The following is a 22,984-nucleotide window of genomic DNA, read 5'->3' as shown; positions in this document are numbered from 1 at the left end:
CTTGGTAAACCAATCACAAGTATAGAGATTGAAACAGTCATCAAACAACTGCCAAGAATGAAAAGTCCAGGACCAGATGGCTTCACAGGTGAATTCTACCAAGCATGCAAAGATTTAATACAAGTCTTATTCAAACTCTTCCAAAAAAATGAACAGGAAGGAATGAAACCAAACTTATCCTATGAAGTCAATATCACCCAAATACTAAAGCCAGATGAAGATATTATGAAAAAATAAAATTTCCCTAGTGAGTATGGATGCAAAGTTCCTCAACAAAATACTAGCTAATCAAACCCAACAATGCATTAAAGGAATTATCCATCATGGTCATGTGTGTTTTATACCAGGCATGAAAATGTTGTTCAATACAAGAATATCAATCAGCATAATACACCACGTTAAAAAGTCAAAGAATAACAATTCACATGATCATCTCAATTGATGCAGAAAAGTCATATGACAAATACAAAACTTTTTCTTGATAAAAATAGTCCAAAAGATAGGAATTGAAGGAAAGTTTCTCAACATGACAAAGGCCATATATGAAAAACCCATAGTTAACATTGTATTCAATGGTGAAAGCTTAGAAGCTTTCCCATTGAGGTCAGGAAAAGACAGGGATGCCCACTGTCACCACTGTTTTTCATTTTAATGCTGGAGATTCTATGTAAAGCTATCAGGTAAGAAAAATAAATAAAAGGCATCCAAATTTGAAGAAAAGAGGTAAAATTTTTGTTATTTGCAGATGATATGACCCTATATGTAGAAAGTCCCAAAAAATCTATCACAAAGCTACTAGAGCTAAAAAATGGCATCAACAGGGTGGCAGAATGGAAGATTAACACACAAAGATCAGTAGTGTTTCTATATACTAGTAATGAACAATCTGAGGAGGAAGTCAGTAAAAAAAAAAAATTCCATTTACAATAGGTACTAAAATAATCAAATATTTAGGAATAAACTTACCCAGGGATTTAAAGCTTTTGTATTAAAAAAACTATAATGCATTGCTGGAAGAAATCAAAGGAGACCTAAATAATTGGAAGGACATCATGGATTGGAAGAATAAATATTGTTAAGATGTCAATTCTACCCAAATTGGTACACAGATTCAATGCAATTCTGATAAAAATCCCACCTGCCATTTTTTTAAAGAAATGGAAAAGTCAAATATCTAATTTATTTGCAAGAGTAATGGGCCCTGAACAGCCAGAAATATCTTACAAAGGAAGAATGAAGTTTTGAGGACTCCCACTTCCAGACTTCAAATCATATTACCTAGCTACAGTGGTAAATACAGGATGGTAATGGCATGAAGATAACTATAGTCCAATGGAACTGAATTTATGGTTCAGAAACAGATCCTCACATCTATGGTCAAGTGATTTTTGACAAACCTGTCAAGCCCACTCAGTTGGGGCAGAAAAGTCTATTCAAAAAATGGTGGTGGGAGAACTGGATCTCCATAGCCAAAAGAAAGAAAGAGGACCCTTATCACACACCTTAACTCAAAATGGATCAAACATCAAATAGAAAAGTTATATCCATAAAGCTCCTAGAAAAATATGCAGGGAAATATCTTCAAGACATGGTGGTAGGTGTTGGGTTCTTAAACCTTACACGGAAAGCATGAGAAAAAAAGAAGAAATGGATAAATAGGACCTCCTCAAACTTAAACACTTTTACCACTCAAAGGACTTTGTCAAGAAGGCAAAAATGCAACCCACTCAATGGGAGAAAATATTTGGAAATCACCTATCTGGTAAAGGTTTGATTTCTGTACTATACAGCAACTTAACATTAAAAGAGCATGAAATCCAATTTAAAAATGGGCCAAAGAGGACATACAAATGGCAAAAAAAAGCACATAAAAAATGTTCAATATCTCCAGCTATTAGGGAAATGCAAATCAAAACTGCCATGAGCTATCATCTCATGCCTCATAGAATGGCCATTATTAAAAAAATAAATAAACCAGAAAACAATAAGTGCTGGAGAGAACGTGGAGAAATAGGAACACTCCTTCACTATTGATGGGAACATAAAATGGAGCAGCCATTTTACATTCAGACAATTTGGCAGTTCCCCAGAAAGCTAAATATAGAACTGCTGTATGGACAGGCAAGGCCTCTACTATGACTATATCCAGAAGAACTGGAAACAGTGATATGAACAAACATTTGCACACTGATGTCCATAGTGGCATTATTCACAATTATGAAAGGATGGAAATAACACAAGTGTCCATCAGCTGATGAATGGATACTCAAAATGTGGTATATATATCCAATGGAATAATACGCTGCTATAAGAAGAAAAGAATTTGGGACACATATGATAACATGGATGAACCTTGAGGACATTATGCTAAGTGAAATAAGCCAGACACAAAAGGAAAAATATTTTATGGTTTTACTAAAATGAACTAAATATGACGAATAAACAGAATTAAAACCTGGAGTATAGGTTACTTGGTGATAGTATGAGTGCTGAGAAAAGGTACAGATGCTTAATGTATGTAGAATTTTTAATTAGCTTGAATGTAAAAGTGTGGAAATGAATAGAATTAATGGTAAAATATTATAGTGAGTATAATTAACCCAACTTTATAAATGGGGTTTTGGCCCAAAGGGATAGTCTAGGGATGTGAATGTCAACTGAAAGAAAGCTAGAGAGGAATCTAGGGACTGAATAACATAGTGAACCCAGAGATGGGAGAGGATTGTGGTTAATAGTACAAAAGTAAGAATGTTCTTCCATGAGCTAGAAGAAATGTACATCACTATTGTACCATGCTAAGAATATGAGCTGCATGGGAAAATACAATTTGTGTTACTTATGGACTATAGCTAACAGCAGTATTGTAATATTCTTGCATCAATGTCAAAGAAGGTACTGTTTTAATAATAGGGGGTATATGGAAAAAATGTAATGACTGTGCACTATAGAGCATAGTTGGTGGTAACAATCTGATGATGTTCTCTCATAATCTGTGACAAATGTTCCACAACAGTGTAAGGTTTTGGTGGAGGGGTGTTGTATGGGAATTCTGCACATTACGCATGATTGTTTTGTAAGTTCACAATGTCGCTAATAAAATATATATATAAAGAACCTCAAAAAGAAGAGATGGCTTTCCTTTATTATAGTAAAAATTATATTTCACTGAAACCAAACTTTTTTCTCAAAATAGAAGAAGAGGCACTTCATTCACTTAAACTAGATTAATAAACAAGTAGTTTTATTTATCATTTTAGGATGAATGACAATATGCCTTGAGAGTCTTATGGCAGAATCACAGTATTTCCTGGGTGTTCTGAAGAGTTTCTGGAACTTTTTTGTAAGAGCATTCAGAGTTTGATAGAGCATGTTTTTTTTTTTTTCTCCAAAGAGATAGTCATCAGATTTATCTGCAGCTGCTAATTGCTCTAGAGAGCAAGTAGTGGTAACCATGGCAGCAGTCTGTCTGTCACCTGAGTTTGTTTTTCCAAAGCAAGGCCAAAACTCAGGAGCAAGGAGATTGAGTCATTGTGATAGTATCGAGGTCAGAGCCTAGATCTGTTTCTATTAGTTGTGAAGTCTTGGGCTAGTTATTTAACATCTCCAAGTCTCTATTTCCTCAAAGCTTTCCATCAATATTTAAATGAAATACAGTCAGCTGCACCTGGCAGCTCTGGACTTTAGCATTTAACACTTCCCAATTGACCTCTCAAAACAATGATAAAATTATGCACATACAGTTATACATATACATATACTTGATACAGAGGCAGTTGCTATAGCTGTTTAATTGGCACAACCCGCCCCCCCACAGATTCATTAAATTATTTGTGTTAGAGGGATTTATTAAAAAAGAATAAGGTAAACCCCACAGGTGAGCAAGAGCAATTTAGAATCTGCCACTCTTTGCTGGTGTTCATTAGAGAGTTGATATTTATCCTAAAGGCAGAATATTTTGACAGTACATTTGCCTATAGACTTTTTTAAAAAAAACATTTCTTCATTGCCTTTTTTATTCCCAAGGTTGTTTTTTTTTTTTTTTTAATATCCACCCCCCAATTGTGGCTTTTTTTTTTTTTTTTTTTTTTTTTGCGTGCTGTCTGCTCTCTGTGTCCATTCACTGTGTGTTCTTCTGTGTCTGCATTTATTTATTTTATTTCCCCTCTTCCCTTGTGGCTTGCTTGCTGTCTGCTCTCTATGTCCATTCACTGTGCATTCTTCTGTGTCTATTTATTTTATTTTCCCTCTCCCCTTGTGGTTTGTTTGCTGTCTGCTCTCTGTGTCCATTCACTTTGCATTCTTCTGTGTCTGTATTTATTTATTCCCCCCCTACCCTTGTGGCTTGCTTGCTGTCTGCTCTCTGTGTCCAATGTAAATGGATTAGATATTGAACATGTATTTCTGGAGTACATACAGCTTTAAACCACCACAGTCATCTTATTAACATTTAGTCTTCTAATCCATGAATACGGAATGTCCTTCCATTTATTTAGATTTTCTTTGTTTTCATTAAGCAAGACTTCGTCATTTTCTGAGTATAAGTCCTTTATATTCTTAGATTTGTTCCTAAAAGTTTGATTGATTTAGTTGCTCTTGTAAATGGAATTGTTTTCTTGATTTCTTCTTCCAATTGTTTATTATTAGTATATAGAACCAACAGTGATTTTTGGATGTTGATCTTGTAAGCAGCCATGTGGCTGAACTCATTTATTAGCTCTAGGAGCTTTGTTGTAGATTTTTTGTATTTTCTGTATTTGTGAACATATCTGTAAATAGAAAGAATTTTACTTCCTTTTTTCCCATTTTGGATACCTTTTATTTCCTTGTGCCTTGCCATGTGATAGAGTTGTCTAGGATCACGGGCAGCTAGTCTTCAGGAAGAAAATGTTGCATGAAGATACCTTGATTTAGACGTTTTTTTCTCAGCCTTGAAACCCTAAGCTTTTAAACTAATAAATTCCCAGTGTTAAAGCCAACCTATTTCTGATATATTGCTTTCAGCAGCCCAGCAGACTAAAACAGTACCATATGCATATTCTTCATATATTTTCTTTGTGGTTGACATAGAGTTAACATTGACCATCCTAATTTTGTAAAAATTGTGGTTGTTTGAGTCTTTTATGGATCTCAGAACATTATGTTCTTAAATTGGTCCATTCCTATGAGTTTGGGATCCTTTGGCTGGATAGGATTCAGTTAAGTGCCACTTGATTGAATTGCTTCAGTGGGGCACAGCCCAGGTGAGTCTTGGTCCTCTTACTAGAGTTCTCTGGAGAGCAAAGGCTACCAAAACCAAGAGAAATGTCCAAAATCTGAGAAAGAAGGCCCTGGGAACCAGAATCTGAAATGATTGTAACACAGAAGCTGCAAGGGACCACTGAAACCAGAAGCTGAAAACAAGGCCCATAACAGAGGGCAGAGATGATTGGATGCTGCCATGTGTCTGATCACCCACCGCTGTAGCTTGGGGAGAAGAATGTCCTTATGATGCCTTGATTTGGACATGTTCATGGCCTCATAACTCTGAGCTTTTAAATTAATAAATCCCCATTGTAAAAGCCAACCCATTTTTGGTATATTGCCTTGACACCTTTTAGCAAACTAAAATGAGAATTATATTTTGATACCAACTTAACAAATATACTATTCATATACCCTTTCTACTCTCACCTTTTTTTTCTGTAATTGTTGCAAATTATATCTTTGCACAGTGTTTGTCTAAAACCATAGATTTATCCTTTTTTTAAATTCATTTGCGTTTTAGCACTTGTAGGAAATAAGGGAAGTTACATACCAAGGAATACAATATAATGGGCTGGCATTTATAATTATCCAAATGGTTACCTTTACCAGAGATCACTAGTCCTTTATGCCACTTTGATCCATTGTATACTGTCCTTTCTTTTCATTCTTAAGAACTTTCTTTAGCATTGCTTCAAAGTAGGTCTAATTGTAATGAATTCCCTCAGCTTTTGTTTACATGGGATGTGGGATTATAAATATTTCCCTAAAGTTTGAAAGAAAGGCTTGCCAGATATAGAATTATTGGCTGACAGTTGTTTTCTTGCCTTCTTGGTTTCTGAGAAATCAACACTTTATCTAATTGGAACTCCCTTGTACACAATACTTTGATTTTTTCTTGCAGTTCTCAGAACTCTCTCCTTGTCCTTCACATTTGAGAGTTTGACCAGTATGTGCTGGGATATGTTATCTCTTCAACTTTATCTGGTTTAGTATTCAGTGGGCTTCTTGGATATGCATATTCACATCTATTGCCAACTTTTGGAATTTTTCTGCTATTATTTCTTTGAATATTCCTTCCTCTCCTGTTTCTCTTTCTTCTTCCTCTGAGACTCCCATTGTACATATATTGGTATATTTGATGGTGTCCCATAGGTTCATTAAGCTATTTTTGCTTATTTTTTTCTTTTTGGTCCTCAGGCTGACTTATTTCAATTGCCCTGTCTTATAGTTCACTGATTCTTTCCTCTGCCAGCTCCAATCTGCTGTTAAAATCCTCCTGGCTATTTATTATTTCAGTTATTGTGGTCTTCAACTTCAGTAGTTCTGTTTTGATTCCTTTTTAAAATTTCTATCTCTTTATTGGTATTCTCATATTATTTATTCATTATTTTCTTATATCCTTTTATTCTTCCTTAAGCATATTAATAATTTTTTTTTGAAAGTCTGTCCAGTATGTTCATAGTCTGGTATACTTCATTGATGTTTTCTGGATTTTCATTCTCTTCCACTGAATGAGCCACTATTTCTTTTTCCTTTGTTTTGTAATATTTTGTTGCACACTGTACATTTTAATATTTTAAAATGTTAATTCTTGGATTTAGTTCCTGAGCTGATTGTTTCTTGAGTTTTTATCCAGCTAGTTATAATGACTGAGCTTTTCTTGAGTGCCACAAGCTAATAAAACCAAACCAACCCCACCCCCCCCCCCCCAAAAAAAAACCCAAATAAACAAAGAAAAACTCCTTTCACAGTCTTTGTAAATTGGTTTTCCATTTGGTGGTGCTCATTCAGAGTCATTCTTTCCATCAAGGTCAGCTTAAAGTAAATGGAAAGTCCAGGCTCTTCACTATCCTTTTTTGGGCTTGTGTCTTATTTTGTGCTTGCTCACAGATTTAAGAGTTCCCCTCTTTAGGGTTGCATATATATTAAATTATTGTGTTTGTCTTGTCTTCCTACAAAGATGCTGCTTCCCCCTTATCTCTAGGTGATCTATAGAGGCAGTATTAATTGGTAACTTACTAATTAAGAGGAATGTGCTGTATTTCTAATTTGTCTTTCAAGGAGGAAGGAAAGTTTCTTAAGCACCTGCTAGATATCATTTTTATAGTTGACTGTCACATTTAAGCTGATTTAATGCTTACAAACTTGAGAAGTAAGTACCTTTAGTATGATCATGATGATTATCTTTATTTTCTAGATGAAAAACTAAGACTTAGTGAATTTATGTAACATGCCCAGGTACCTATTACTAGGAAGTGGCAGATTTAGAGATCTAACCCAGATTTGTTTAACATCATTTTTGGTTCTTTCTAGGTATAGGATTATACCATCTGTGATTAGCAAAAGTTTTACCTCTTTCTTTCCAATTTGGATGTATTTTATTTCTTTCTTGCCTGATTGCCCTATCTAGATACTCCAGCACTATATTCAACAACAGTCATGACAGTGGGCATCCCTGTCTTGTTCCCAATGTCAACAGGAAAGCTTTCAGTCTTTCACCATTGAGTGCAATGTTAGCTGTGGGTTTTTCATATATGGCCTTTATCATGTTGAGAAAGTATCCTTCAATTCCTATCTTTTGGACTATATTTTATCAAGAAAGGAAGTTGTCAAATGCCTTTTCTGCATCAAGTGATAGGATCATGCGATTTTTCTTCTTCAATTTATCAATGTGGTGTATTACATTGATTGCTTTTCTTGTGTTGCACTATCCTTGTTTCCTAGTATCATGATGAATAATTCCTTTAATGTGTTGTTGGATTTGATTCACAAGTATTTTTTTGAGAATTTTGCATCCATATTCATTAGGGAATGGGTCTGTAATTTTCTTTTTTTGTATTATCATTATCTGGCTTTGGTATTAGGGTGATATTGGCTTCATAAAATGAGTTTAGTGTTTTCCTTCTTGTCCAATTTTTTGGAAGAGCTTGAATAAGACTGATATTAAATCTTTTTTGAATGTTTGTTAGAATTCACCAGTGAAACCATCTGCTCCTGGGCTTTTCATTTTGGGGTTGTTGTTGACTGTTTCAGCCTCTTTACTTGTGGTTGGTTTGTTGAGGTCTTCTATTTCTTCTAGGGTTGGTGTAGGTTGTTCATACATTCCTAGGAATTTTTTCATTTCATCTACATTGTCTAGTTTGTTGGTGTACAGTTGTTGATAGTATCCTCCAATAATCTCTTGTGTTTCTATGTGGTCAGTAGTAATGTCTGATTTTAATTTTTCATTTTATTTATTTGCATATTCTTTTTTTCTTTGTCAGTCTGGCTAAGGGTTTGTTTTTGTTAATCTTCTGGAAGAACCAACTTTTGGTTTTGTTAATTCTTCATATATATTTTTTTGCTCTCAATTTCATTTATTTCTCTGCTCTGATCTTTGTTATTTCATTCTTTTTGCTTGCTTTTGAAATAATTTCCTGTTCTTTGTATAGTTCCTCCACCTGTGTAGTTAGGTCATCGATATTTAGCTCTTTCTTCTTTTTTAATGTAAGCATGAGGGTTATTAATTTCCTTCTCAGGACTGCCTTCACTGCATCCCATAGGTTCTGATATGCTGTGTTATTGTTTTCATTCATCTAGAGATATTTATTGATGTTTCTTGCTATGTCTTCTCTTACCCACTGATTATTAGAGTGTGTTGTTTAATTTCCATATATTAGTTTTTTTAATTTTTTAAAATTTATTTTTTTAATGTTACATTAAAAAAATATGAGGTCCCCATATACCCCCCCCCATCCCATTCCTCCCCCCATAACAACAACCTCCTCCATCATCATGAGACATTCATTGCATTTGGTGAATACATCTCTGAGCACTGCTGCACCTCATGGTCAATGGTCCACATCATAGCCCACACTCTCCCACAGTCCTCCCAGTGGGCCATGGGAGGACATACAATGTCCAGTAACTGTCCCTGCAGCACCACCTAGGACAACTCCAAGTCCCAAAAATGGTCCCCCATCACATCTCTTCCTTCCACTCCTACCCCCAGCAGCCATATATTTGTGAATTTCCCTCTTTCTCCTGTTGTTGATTTCAAACTTTATTCCATTATAATCAGAGAAAGTGCTGTGTATAATTTTGATCTTGTTGAATTTATTGAGATCTGCTTTGTGACCCTTTATATGGTATATGCTGGAGAAAAATCCACAAGCACTTAAGAAGAATGTATATCCTGCTGTTTGGGAATGTAATGTTCCGTAAATGTCTATTAGGTTTAGTCCATTTATCATATTATTCAAGTTCTCTCTTTCTTTATTGATCTTCTGTCCATATACTCTGTCCAATTCTGAGAGTAATGTATCGAAATCTCCAATTATTATTGTAGAGACATCTATTTCTCCCTTCAGTTTTGCTAGTGTTTGTCTCATGTAATTTGGGGCATCCTGATTAGGTGCATATACATTATGATTGTTATTTCTTCCTGGTTAATTGCCCTTTTCATTAATATAAAATATCCTCCCTTTTCTCTAATAGCAATTTTTTTAAAAGATGATTTCATCTGATATAAGGATAGCTACTCTAGTTTATTTATTTATTTATTTGTTACTGCATGCATGATAGAATATCTTTTTCCAGCCTTTCACTTTCATTCTACTGATATCCTTGGGTCTAAAGTGAGTTTTTTTGTAAACAGCATATAAATGGCTCCTATTTTCTTATCCATTCCACAGTCTGTGTCTTTTTTTTTTTATTGACTTTGTAATAATATTACATTAAAAATATATATGTGAGGTCCCATTCAACCCCACCCCCCCACCCCACCTCTCCCCCCCCCCCCCCAGCAACACTCCCTCCCATCATCATGACACATCCATTGGATTTGGTAAGTACATCTTTGGGCACCTCTGCACCTCATAGTCAATGGTCCACATCATGGCCCATACTCTCCCCCATTCCATCCAGTGGGCCCTGTGAGGATATACAATGTCCAGCGATTGCCTCTGAAGCACCATCCAGGGCAGCTCCATGTCCCAAAGACGCCTCCATCTCTCATCTCTTCCTGCCTTTCCCCATACCCATCAGCCACCATGTCCACTTTTCCCAATCCAATGCCACCTCTTCTATGTGGACATTGGATTGGTTGTGTCCATTGCACCTCTATGTCAAGAGGAGGCTCAGATTCCACATGGATGCTGGATGCAATCCTCCCACTTTCAGTTGTAATCACTCTAGGCTCCATGGTGTGGTGGTTGTCCTTCTTCAACTCCATCTTAGCTGAGTGTGGTAAGTCCAATAGATCAGATTGTAGGTGCTGGAGTCTGTTGAGGCTCAGGACCTGGCTATCACATTGTCAGTCCAGAGATTCAAATCCCCTAAATATATCTTAAACCCCAACATTAACTGCACCTCCAGCACATTAGCATGAAAGTCTTATGAAGGGAGATCCCATCTGAGTCCAGATTCATCACACATAAACACCATTTCCAAAGTCTGTGTCTTTTGATTGGGGAGTTTAATCCATTAATGTCCAATTTTATTACTGTAATGACAGTTCTTAAGGTTGTCTTTCAAACATGAGGGTGAGTTTATAATATTCACAGATAAATATAAACTGAGAGAGTTTGTAACCAAGAGACTGGCTTTCAGAAACACTAAAGGGAGTGCTATAGACTTAAAGAAAAGGCAGAAAAGAAAGACTTGGAAGAGAGTGTAGAAATGAAGATTATATCAGTAAAAGTAGCACCAAGTATAAAAAACAGCAATGAAAACAAAACATGACAGATAAATTCCAAAGGTCAAAACAGGTGAAGTAAGAACTGTCATTACAGTAATAAAATTGGACATTAATGGATTAAACTCCCCAGTCTTTGATCTTCATTTCTACACTCTCTTCCAAGTCTTTCTTTTCTGCCTTTTCTTTAAGTCTATAGCACTCCCTTTAGTGTTTCTGAAAGCCAGTCTCTTGGTTACAAACTCTCTCAGTTTATATTTATCTGTGAATATTATAAACTCACCCTCATGTTTGAAAGACAACCTTGCCAGATATAAGATTCTTAGATGGCAGTTTTTCTCTTGCAGTATCTTAAATATACCATACCACTGCCTTCTTGTCTCCATGGTTTCTGATGAGATATCAGCACTTAATCTTATTGGGCATCCTTTGCTTTTGATGCATCATTTTTCTCTTGCTGGTCTCAGGATTCTTTTTATCTTTGGGACTGGACAACCTGATTAGTATGTTTCTTGGATTAGGTCTATTCCAATTTATTCAGATGGGAGTATGTTGTACTTCTTGGACATGGATATCTTTGTCCTTCAATAGGGTTGGGACATTTTCTACCATTATTTCTTCAAAAACTCCTTCTGTCCCTTTTCCTTTCTCTTCTTCTGGGATACCCATGTCAGTGTGTTTGCACTTGTCTTTCCATCATTTAGTTCCCTGTGACCCTGTTTAATTTTCTTCCATTCTTTTCTTTATATGTTCTCTTTCAGAGGCCATATCTTCAAGCTCATTGATCTTTTCTTCTCTCTCCTGAAATCTGCTGTTACATGCCTCCAGTGTATTTTAATTTCATTTATTTTGCCTTTCATTCCCATAAAATCTGCTGTCTTTCTATGTATGCTTTCAAATTTGTCTTTGTTCTCACCCAGTGTTTTCTTAATATTCTTAATCTCTTTAGCCATCTCATTGAATTTATTAAGGAGATTTGTTTGAACATCTATGATTAGTTGCCTCAACTTCTTTATATCATCTGGAGGTTTATCTTGCTCCTTTAACTGAGCCATTTCTTCCTGTTTCTTGCATGGATTTTAATTTTTTTGTTGGTGTCTTGACATCTGCCTTACTAGATGTATTTATTCTGGGTGCAGTTTCTCTCTTTAGTTTAGGGCTTGCCCATTCTCTTTTGCTGGTTGTAGTAGGAGATGAGGATATGTTTGTACTGTAAATTGTGGAGGCTGAAGCTGCCTGTGTTGTCCCAGGTAATGATGAAGCTTCTCCCACCTTTCTCCTCTGCCAGGGCTAGTGATGCAGCCACAGCCATGTGTAGTAATCCAGCTTAAGTAAGCCAAGAGTGTCTGTAGTTGCCTGGAGAGACAACAAATCCCATCCTCCCCTGTCTGGGTGGGGATGTAGCTCCAGGTGTTGACAGCAAACTAAACCATGCAGTCAAAACTGACCACAGTTGACCATGTAGACTAAGGTAGCTCTCTCTCCCTTTCTTCTCTGCTGGCGGTGGGGCTGGACCCTCTGGAGTGCCCCCAAATCTAATCCATGTTACCTAAAAATGCCTGCAGTTGCCATGTGAGCTGAGGGACTTTGTCCCTTCTGTCCTTTAAAGGGTGAGGGTGGAACCACAGGCACCCAACAAATTAGTTCTTGTGGCCCAAAAGCACCTGCAGCTGCCAAAAGAGGTTGAGGAAACACAACTCCCCTCTTATCCTATTTGGACACAGGAATAGAGCTACAGGTGTCTGAGTATCCAGTCTGTGCAGGCTGAAAGTACCTGTAGTTGCCAGAGAGGCCGAAGAAACACCAGCTTCCTGCTGTCCTATGGGGAGGGCAGTGATGGCATTGAAGGGTCTCATTAAACCAGTCTGTGCAGGCTAAAAGCACCTGAAGTTGCCCATAGAAACTGAGGAAAAACAGCTCCCTTCCAACCCTATTGAGGGGCAGGAATGGAGCTACAGGTGTCTGAATATCCAGTCTGTGTCCATCCACTCTTTATAAGAGGTCAGACAGTGAACTCATCCCAACCAGAAGAACCAAGATGGCTCCCATGTCCCTCAGGTGCTTTTCTCAGAGTCTCAGGCCCTGTTCTCTACCAAACACCTGCTTCCTCAGGACCCTTTCAGGATGCTTGCTTGTTTTGAGGTTTTAAACATATATTTTTTACTTTGTGGAGAGAATGTGTGCGTGACAGTGATTCTATGCTCAACTAATTTGGGCATGGCTGGCTCCTCTTCCTTGTCCCCCTTGACCAATTTAAGCAGGTGGTAACTGAGAATCAGGGACATTAAAACAATGGAATTAGGCCATACAACTCTTTCATAGGAAAACTAGCTCTCTGAATCAATCTCAGTATTCTTATATGTGTGTGCATGTGTGTGTTACTATTCATCTGCACTTTTTTTTTAGGAGGTACCAGGGATTAATCCAAGACCTCATGCATGTGAAGCAGGCCCTCAACCACTGAGCTCCACCCGCTCCACTATCTTGTTGAACAAAGAGCTTGTTGGGGTAAGGACGACGGAGATACACTCACTCCGGAGACGGGTTCATGACGCACATCTGCTTTATTCAGGAAGTTGCAGCATTTATATAGCGGTTTGGCTTACGGGGCATAGCTGATAGGTGGAGGGCTTACAGGAGGAGGGTGTAGCGGGGCTGGAGACATTTGGCTCGGTGCCGGTGTGCCCAAAAGCTTGTGGACTAGAGAGTGTACTCATCTAGTTGCTCGCAACATAGCCAGGCTGAATGTCTCTGCCACTCTACCAACACTATCTGTACTTTTATTTTATGTATTAGTGGAGACAGAAATTTCTTCCAGATTTATTTTGTTAGGGTTATAAGTCTTCCAAAACTGATCTCTTTCCTTTGTTCTCTGTGTAAACATTGTGACTATGTAAAAATGTATTTAACAAGAACATTTTTTAAAAACAGAGAAATACAATAATGACCTCATTCAAACCAAACCTTTGATTCATCTATTCCTTTAAGGTTGTTGACTCCAGATCCAGAGAACCCTGAGTGGGTTGGCAGGATTTCTTGAAATCATAGAATGTCAAGATGGAAGGTTGCTACCAGGTTATTTAATTCACACATGAAACCTGAAGGAGGTGGGTAACTTGCTCAATGTTATGCAGCAAGTAGGTACTATAGTAGGGACCAGAATCCACATCCCCTGACTTCTAGACTAGTTCTCTATGTACAGTATTTTGCTACATCTTACATTATGATCTATGCCATCCTTGAGGTCTTCAGCATGATCCATACCACAAGATAATTTCACAACTTATTTTGCCACTGAAAGCATGATAATTTTCATTTTTCACAAAATAGTTTCTGCTGAGAAAGTCTAGGGAATAGAGAAGTCAAATTAGATTGCCTGATAGTTCCATCATTGGAACCTAATTCTAACCTTTCCAATTGTTGCAGTAGGCATATTTTACAATGACTATTTTTATCAGAGATAATTCCCTATTTTATCTTATTTTCCATGCTTAAAATGTACCAATCCTTGCTGAGATTCATGCAAGACTGTCCAGGCAAAGTACCTAATTTCCATACCTCTTGCTATTATTCATGAACTGTTTTTGGAAAACTTATGGATCTTATTCATAAATACATTCTTGGGCATCACCCTCAGAGGGACAACAGAATGTTTGCAATGATTTTTATGATATTTCTTTATTTTCAATTTTGAAACTATGTTCTGTGTTTAAGTCCTCTATTCAGAACACTTATCTTTATCTACCTTTTGTTTCTCTTCAGCCTCTTAAAGACTTCATAATTAAGTTTTCACTGATTTTTTCTCTATGGACTAATAGAACTTGATTTTCCCTCTCTTTTCCCCAAATTTGTTGGTCCATATGTCATTTTTATTACACAGCTTAGGGAATTGTAGTTTCTTTAATGACCTTGATGCATGTGACCTCTTTTTAGATGGGACAAGATGATTTAAAGAGAGTTAATGACATTAAGTTGGATATTTGAAATTTGAAACAGTGGGACATGGATGTGGCAAAAACTGGATACCTCTTCACCAAATCTATTTCTTTCTTCTACTGGGAATACAATTAGGCTACATATTCTCTAAATATTCCTTTGCAGTTAACAGTTAATGTTGTCCTGATTGAGTTCTTATCAGTAGAGTATGAGTAGAAGTGATATGTACCAGTCTCAGTTTAAAATGTTAAAGACCTCTTATACTGTCATCATTCAACACACGTTTTTTGAGTGCCTACAAGGTTCTAGACTCCAGTAAATGGGGAAAGTGATGGCATTCACAAAATGATGCCAAGAGACATCGTTAAAGAATGTAACTTTAATCAACACTCCTATCCCACCACACTTACTTGACACATTCAAAGCATTTAACTTAATGAGACTGATTTTAAAAAGTGGTGAAGAAACCTCAGTTGGAGGTAAGAGCTGATTTCAAACAAGGACTTACAAAGGGCCATGGACTTTTCCTTTGCCTTTATGGGACTGAGAGCTAAGTGGGAAGACTCAAGCCACAGCAACAACTAGACAGGAACATTGATTGGCCATGTGCAGATTGGGGAGGCAGGGATGTCCTAGTAATACCTTGGCTTGGGATCTGAGGCTTTATATGGAAGTTGGGTAAAGGATCATGGTGGTAGAAAACAACACTTTCTGGATTTGGTAAATAAGATCACAATGTACTATTATACTTGACGTTGTCCTAAAGAAATCCTCTTTCTGTTCAAGCAGTATATTGGTATCTTTGCACACTTGTGGGAATAGGGAGTTCAGGAAAACTTGCTCTTTTCACTAGCTTTTGGCTTCTGTGTCTCTTGAGTTGTGTAGCCATCTTTGTGCCATGCTTTTCATCTACCACAGGGAAAGGAAGATCATGGCTCTTGGTATCTTGCTGTCAGTCACCATCACCCTTATGACCATTTTGTAACAATGATGAATGAAACATATGTAGGACCTATATTAATTTGCTTGCAGTGGATTTAAATAAGCAGACAAATAAAAAAGCATCCAAATAAAGTCAAAACCACAAATTATGAAAGGTTCTAGGAAGGAAATGAAATGGGAAATGAACAATGCCACAGTCAGTCCATTGTGTGCCTTCATGCAAATCAGAATATAACACTGTCTATTAACATAATTGCACAGCGTTTTGGGAGCAGATAGAGAGCTAGAATTCAATTCTTGCTCACGCCCCTTGGCTGGAGGACTTTCAGTAGGGTACAGTCTACACAAATGCACATGGCAATCATGATGGTATAATAGATAACAGCTCTGGATAGATTGGTTGGAAGAAGCTGAGGCCGAAGAATGAGTAAGTACTAGTGTTGTAGACATTGAGAGAGGTTCGATTATTTGCATATGAAAAGGCCAGGACTCACAATAATTTTGGGAAGGAAAAAGTAATTTATTTATGGCTGGCCAGACTCGGGAGCTTTCTGTTCAAAACCTGAGCCCAAACAAGATATTCTTTTTCTTTTTATACAGAGGAAGGCCAAATGGTTCTTTGTTTCAGTGCTCAATAAGCTTGAATTAACATGTATCTTCTACATCCCAGGTAAGCTTTTAGCTTTTAGCGTAGACTTCATACATTCCATATAAGCTTTTAGCATGAACTTCATAGATTCCATGTAAGCTTTTAATGCATTTGGTTTGTATTCTCCCTGAATATTTAAACTTTATAGGCTTTGCATTGCTAAACTGTTTTTCCAGGACTGGAGTTGTTGTCATGGTTACCAAGGGCAGGGCTGCAGTTCTCACTGTCCCACATGCACAGCTCAGGACACATACAGCTCAGGTTATCTACGAAGAGATGAAGAGCTTCCCATCGATAGCCCACGTCACGAGCTTTATAAAACTGACTTGGTGAGAGTGTTAGCAGGCAAAATCAGTATATACAAAATCCTTAAGACAGGAAAGAGCTGAGTATGTTCTAGAAATCAATAAACAAAGACCGCTGAGGTCAGAGAAAGTGAGAAGGCAGGTGTGAAGTTAGAAAAGTAGGCTAATTTTCAGCTCATGTAGTGTTAAATGATTTTAAAAAGTGAGTCACATAATCTGATGGATATTTTGGCTTCTGTATATAGAGTGGAGGCTGATGGAGGAGAACACTTGAGAGGTGGTAGTGGTGAAAGTGAAGGTAAAGAGATACGGTAGGATAAGATATGTGTTACATAGAGTGCCTTTGTTTGCCCTGGGTCTCATAGTGATGATAGCTTACTAACATTCATGGAGCACTTAATATGTGCTAAATACAGCAGATTATATGGTCCATGGGAGGAGCAATTGGCTGCTTTGTTCATTAATATATCTCAGGGCCTAGCATAATGTGTGGTATATAGAAGCTTTTTACTTATTTTTATTTTATTAATGAAGGGATGAATCAGTGGATGAGTAAGCTAAGCACTTTAACTAGATTAGGTAATACTATTCTCATGGAAATCTTCTGAAACATAATTATTCTGAGTTTTGGATGAGAAATCTAAGACTCAGGTTGACTTGTTAAAGGTCAAAGAACTAGTAAAGGCTGGATCAGGTTTCAAACTCAGGTCTGTAGGACTCCATGTCCTATACCCTTAGCCATCTTGCCTTTTCACAGTTCCTGACCTAGGGAAGACTCTCAGCACCTGCTCATGAAATTAAATTACTAATTTGTGTTAGTGCTTGCTAAATGAGGCTTCCCCGTAAAATCATTTATAAAATGCACACGAGGATTGTTTATTGTTGCTCCCTGCAGATATGATCTGAATGAGGAAGATTAGGAGACTGAAGTTCTAGCTCTAACACAGCCATTATCTTCCTGTGGGATTTTAGAAATGTCACTCAACTTTTCTGAGCCACTATATTCTTAGCTATATGGAGACTGGACATATTGCTAAGATCCTTTATAGGCCTAAGATCTTATCTACTCTGTAATGTTCTCTGTTCCTGTTTTGCTTTGTTTTGTTTATTCGCCAAAGGGAATAAAGTGCAATTCTGGGTCTCTTATGGTAGTAACCTCGAGGATCCTGAGAGGACCCTGAGAATTAAAGACAGACATTTTGAATTTAATGGCTTAAACCAATTCACCCACCAGTCAGTAAGCTAACTGATTAGCCAACTGACCACCAATGAATAAAATACATTAAATATTGGACAAAAATTCTGAACTGGAATGCTTTCCTACCAAAGAAACCACTAAATACTTTGATGCTGGAACATAATCTACATGTTTTGCCACAACTACTAAAATAACCTCGGACCAATTTGAAAATTTCCTCTCATCCTGAGCAGTAATTTATGTAAAACTTGGAACTATTCTGCTTCCAAAACTATGATTTGTTATAATTCTCTCTTTTCTCATTCATTTTCTTCCCACAGAACCTCCTTCCTGGGTAGAAATATTTTTTTTATGGGGATATTGAAAAGAACAAGATTTAGAAATTGTGGGTTTAAATATCTTTTTGCCATCAATTTCATATGTGATTTCAGTTACATAACTTCTCTTATCTTCAGTATCTTCATTTGTCAAATGAGGATAATAAATCTTTGATTATGTGCAAATGCATGTGGAAATACTTGGTGGGTACTGGTGCATAGTAAACACACAATAAATGTTGATAAATCCTAACTCAGTTAAATGAAGAAATAAGCACACTGATTGGATAGATTTGGGGCTGAGATAAGGGCATCCTGGAGGATTCCCTTTCCTCTTGCCTTGCGCCTGCCTTGAGGGTGGCACACTGTAGCCGTGCAGTTCCTTTCTTCACTTTTCCAAATCCAGTACGTGTTGCCCATAGCCTCTCTGATATAGTTGAGGAATGCCGTGAAGAAAATCATTCCCCAAATAGAATCAACCGGACCATACTTCATGTCAATTTGAATCATGCTGATTTGAAATAGTGACATTACAAAAGCACTAATGAGATCTCATTTTATGTCCATAATTTGAAATAATGTGAAATCCTTCAAATTAAAAATTCATTGAGAGGTGGAATTTCAAAGTTAGGGGACTCAGTGAATTGTAAATTGCATTTGCTCCTTTGCCTCACTTAGCTAGTAAAGAGAAATACCCAGGGTGCTTTGAGTTGTGTGAGCTTTAAATTATTTAAGTATTTCAAGAATACATCCTTTGCAAAAATGCAGTACTCAAGTAGTTTTAGTCAATGGAAAGAAAATTATGAGGGAATAGGAATGAGGTGTTAGTGGTTGGTCTAATAACTGTAATGGATAGAAGGATATGTTTCTGAAGAGAAAGTAAAGAGGTAGAAATGGATTCTGAAACTTCTAATGTTGAATGAGTTTTTCACTCAGGATATAAAAATATTTCATGATGGGAGGCTCTTCCTTTGTGTGCTAGAAGTCCAGATTTTTCTGATGCTATGATAGATACCAGAGGTATGAACATATCTTGGGGACTTTGCAAATCAAAGGTTAAGAATTCCTGGTAAGATAATTCTAGTCTAGACTGGGGAGATCGCTGTATATCATTAAACAGAGAATGAAACTATTTGGATCTAGAGAATTTACTATCTATTAATGAATGCCTATGTGTTGGGATTAATTTTTATTTTGTTCTGAAGTGTATATTCTCAGAGTGTATTAGTCAGTCAAAGTGCTGCTGATGCAAAATACCAGAAATTGATTGGTTTTTATAGAGGGTATTTATTTGGAGAAGAAGCTTACAGTAATCAGGCCATAAAGTGTAAGTTACTTCCCTCACCAAAGTCTTTTGCCTTGTGTTAGAGCAAGATGGCTGCCAAAATCTGCCAGTGTTCAGGCTTCCTGCATTCCTTTCTTCCCAGGTCTTGCCTTTTTCAGGGCTCAGTTGTTCTCTTTCTCCACCAGGTCAGTTGTAGACTATGAGGCCCTCTAGACTATGTCTCTCTACAAGGCCAACTGTAGACTTTCAGGAATATGGCTCTGTTTCTCTCTCTGGGGCCTCTGCCCTGTCTAAGGAGCGGTCTCTTTTCCTCTGTATTCTTCTCCTCTGTGTTCACTTCCTGGGCTCCTGCATCAAAACTGCAACATCAAAATCTCCAGCTCTGTCCTTTGTCATGTCTTTTATCTATGATCCCCACCTACCAGTAGGTAGAGAGTCAGCACCCTCCTGATGTGGCCCAATCAAAGCCCTAATCATAATTTAGTCATGCCCAGGTACAGAGCAGTTTACAAACATAATCCAATATCTATTTTTGGAATTCATGACTATATCAAACTGTTATAAGGAGTGAGGTATGAATGCTTATATCAATTTTAATTAAAACCAATATCCTTGCCAATAGTTCTAATTTTACATAATACATAGCTCCCTTTAAAGTGCCAGGGATTTCATATACATATTTCTAGCTAGTCTTTCAACAGTGTTACAAAATAGATATCCTGATTCTTGAAAAGGATGAAACTGAGTATCAGAGAGGTTAGGCTTCTTGTTAAGGACCACGCAGATAGTAAGTGGCCAATTAGGGTTCAAATTCACAGCTGGCTCCAGAATCCCAAGCCCATGCTCTTGCCATGCATCTTACTACCCCAACTAGAATACCTCCTTCTGCTTGTGGGAGGCTTACTTCCTTCTGAAGCCCAAAATAGAAGGAAGTTAACAATGTTTTGAGGACTAGCCTTACAAACATAAACCTAAATGTTAGAGCCATATATAAAGACACCCAGAGTCATTCCTTCTGTCCTCTGGAGAGGGACATGGGGACCTTTCCCCCTCAGTGTGACCATTAACCATTTCCATCTTTAAGACACAGAGGGACCATCCACACATTCCATGCTCCACTTAAGCACTTGTCTGGAATCAGCTGGTACACCCGTCTGCCAAAAGCCAACGCCTTGCTTTTGTGTAACTAAGATGAATTGCTACAAACAGAAATACTTCCAAGAGCCTTAACTTTTTTCCATATGACATCTTGCTTCCAAAATCTACCTTCCTTGGAATTCTTTCATGCCCCCAGTTCCTGTATCCCACAGGGGCCATTGTACTAGAATAGCCTGCATCACCAGCTGGACCCTGTTGGTGGTGGGGGGTGGGGTCTAAAGATAAAGGTTGATGGGAGAAGCATACACCCAGAAAGTTTATCTGGGAAGTGGACTTGGCACAATGGATAGGGCGTCTGCCTACCACATGGGAGGTCCGCAGTTCAAACCCCAGGCCTCCTTGGCCCATGTGGCGCTGGCCCATGTACAGTGCTGATGCGCTCAAGGAGTGCCCTGCCATGCAGGGGTGTCCCCCACGTAGGGGAGCCCCATGTGCAAGGAGTGCACCCTGTAAGGAGAGCTGCCCAGTGCGAAAGAAAGAGCAGTCTGCCCAAGAATGACACCACCCACACGGAGAGCTGACACAACAAGATGATGCAACAAAAAAGAGAAATACAGATTCCCATGCTGCTGATAAGGTTAGAAATGGTCACAGAAGAACACACAGCGAATGGAGACAGAGAGCAGACAACTGGCAGGGGTTGGGGGGAAGGGGAGAGAAATAAATAAAAAATAAATCTTTTTTTAAAAAAGAAAGTATATCTGAGGTTTCGTTATTTATTACATGAAAAAGCAGACAGATAGGGAGGTGAAATTAAATTTGCAAGGTGACTTGAAGGATATCTTACTGGATAGAAGGCTGCTGAGATGTGTCACTATGCTTTGAACACCAGGAAGAGTTGAATTGTGCTTGGTAATTTGCCCCATATTCTAGTGCTGATGCTATTACTGAGAGTGCAGTGACCTGGGCCCATTCAGGGACCTGTTTCTACTTTCTCCTTTGGAACTAAGGGAGTAGTTACCAGAGGAGCATCCCCAGGAAGGGCTAAATAGAACCAGGAGGGCTTGCTGATACTGAGTTTGTAATTCAAGGGGACAAAGAAGAAATCCAAGTTAATCCAAGGCACAAAGTGTGATGCCTGATGCCAGACAGGATGGGAGCACAGGTATGAGCAGGGTGGTTGTAGTGACCCTTTATCCCAATCCTAAAACAGTGCTTGGAGGAATTCTGAGGGTCCTTAAAGAGCATCCTATAAATGGGTATTGTTTAGAGTTTGGACTAAGTGGTAACATACTATTTTTATATGCAATATTGTAACACAAGAAAGTATAAATTATACCACAAGAAAACTTGCCATTTCAATAGACAAGGATTCCTTTCAGTGAATTTTTTAAAAAAGATTTATTTATTTTTATTAATTTCTCTCTCCTTCACTCCCCCCTCCCCCCACCCCAGTGTCTGTTCTCTGTGTCTATTTGCTGCATGTTTTTGTCCGCTTATGTTGTCAATGGCACGGGAATCTGTGTTTCTTTTTGTTGCATCATCTTGTTGTGTTAGCTCTCCGTGTGTGTGGTGCCATTGTGTGGCGCCATTTCTGGGCAGGCTGCACTTTCTTTTGCACTGGGAGACTCTCCTTATGGGGCACACTCCTTGCGCGTGGGCCTCCCCTACGTGGGGGCACCCCTGCGTGGCACGGCATTCCTTGCACACATCAGCACTGCATATGGGCCAGCTCCACACGGGTCAAGGGGGCCCGGGGTCTGAACTGCAGACCTCCCATGTGATAGACGGATGCCCTAACCACTGGGCCAAGTCTGCTTCCCTCCTTTCAGTGAATTTAAAACCCAGAGATGAATAACAAAGCCAAAATCACTACATGACACTAGCCCTCACCCTTCTCCTCCCCATCTCTCTACCAATGGAAATGTGCCTTTCTTGGCAAATTTGTCTTTCTAGGGAAGAAGAAGACTTTCATTCGATCATCTGCTTCATAAGTTGACTGATAAGAAATGAAAGCTCTATTCCTGTGACTTGTAGGAATATTGTTTTGGATTTATTTTCTGATGCTAGAATTGATGGAAGAGGAGTTTGAGGCATGTTATGGAAAGGGTGAATGTGTTTTGTGTGTCCGTATGTCTGTCTCTTGCCACATCCTAAATCTCAGTGTAAATTGGTTTGACCCATTTCTGTTCTCCTTTAGTAGACACACAGACCTGTAAACTTTTAGAGCATCTTCTAATACCTTATGAATCAGCAGAAACTCATCATTTAGATTGGGGTGGGAAAAGTAGACCTCAGGCTAAATCTGAAATGCCACCTGTTTTCATAAATAAAGT

Source organism: Dasypus novemcinctus, chromosome 14 (genome assembly GCF_030445035.2).
Source record: "Dasypus novemcinctus isolate mDasNov1 chromosome 14, mDasNov1.1.hap2, whole genome shotgun sequence".
NCBI classification, from domain to species: domain Eukaryota; kingdom Metazoa; phylum Chordata; class Mammalia; order Cingulata; family Dasypodidae; genus Dasypus; species Dasypus novemcinctus.
Note: the sequence above shows the minus strand (reverse complement) of the source record.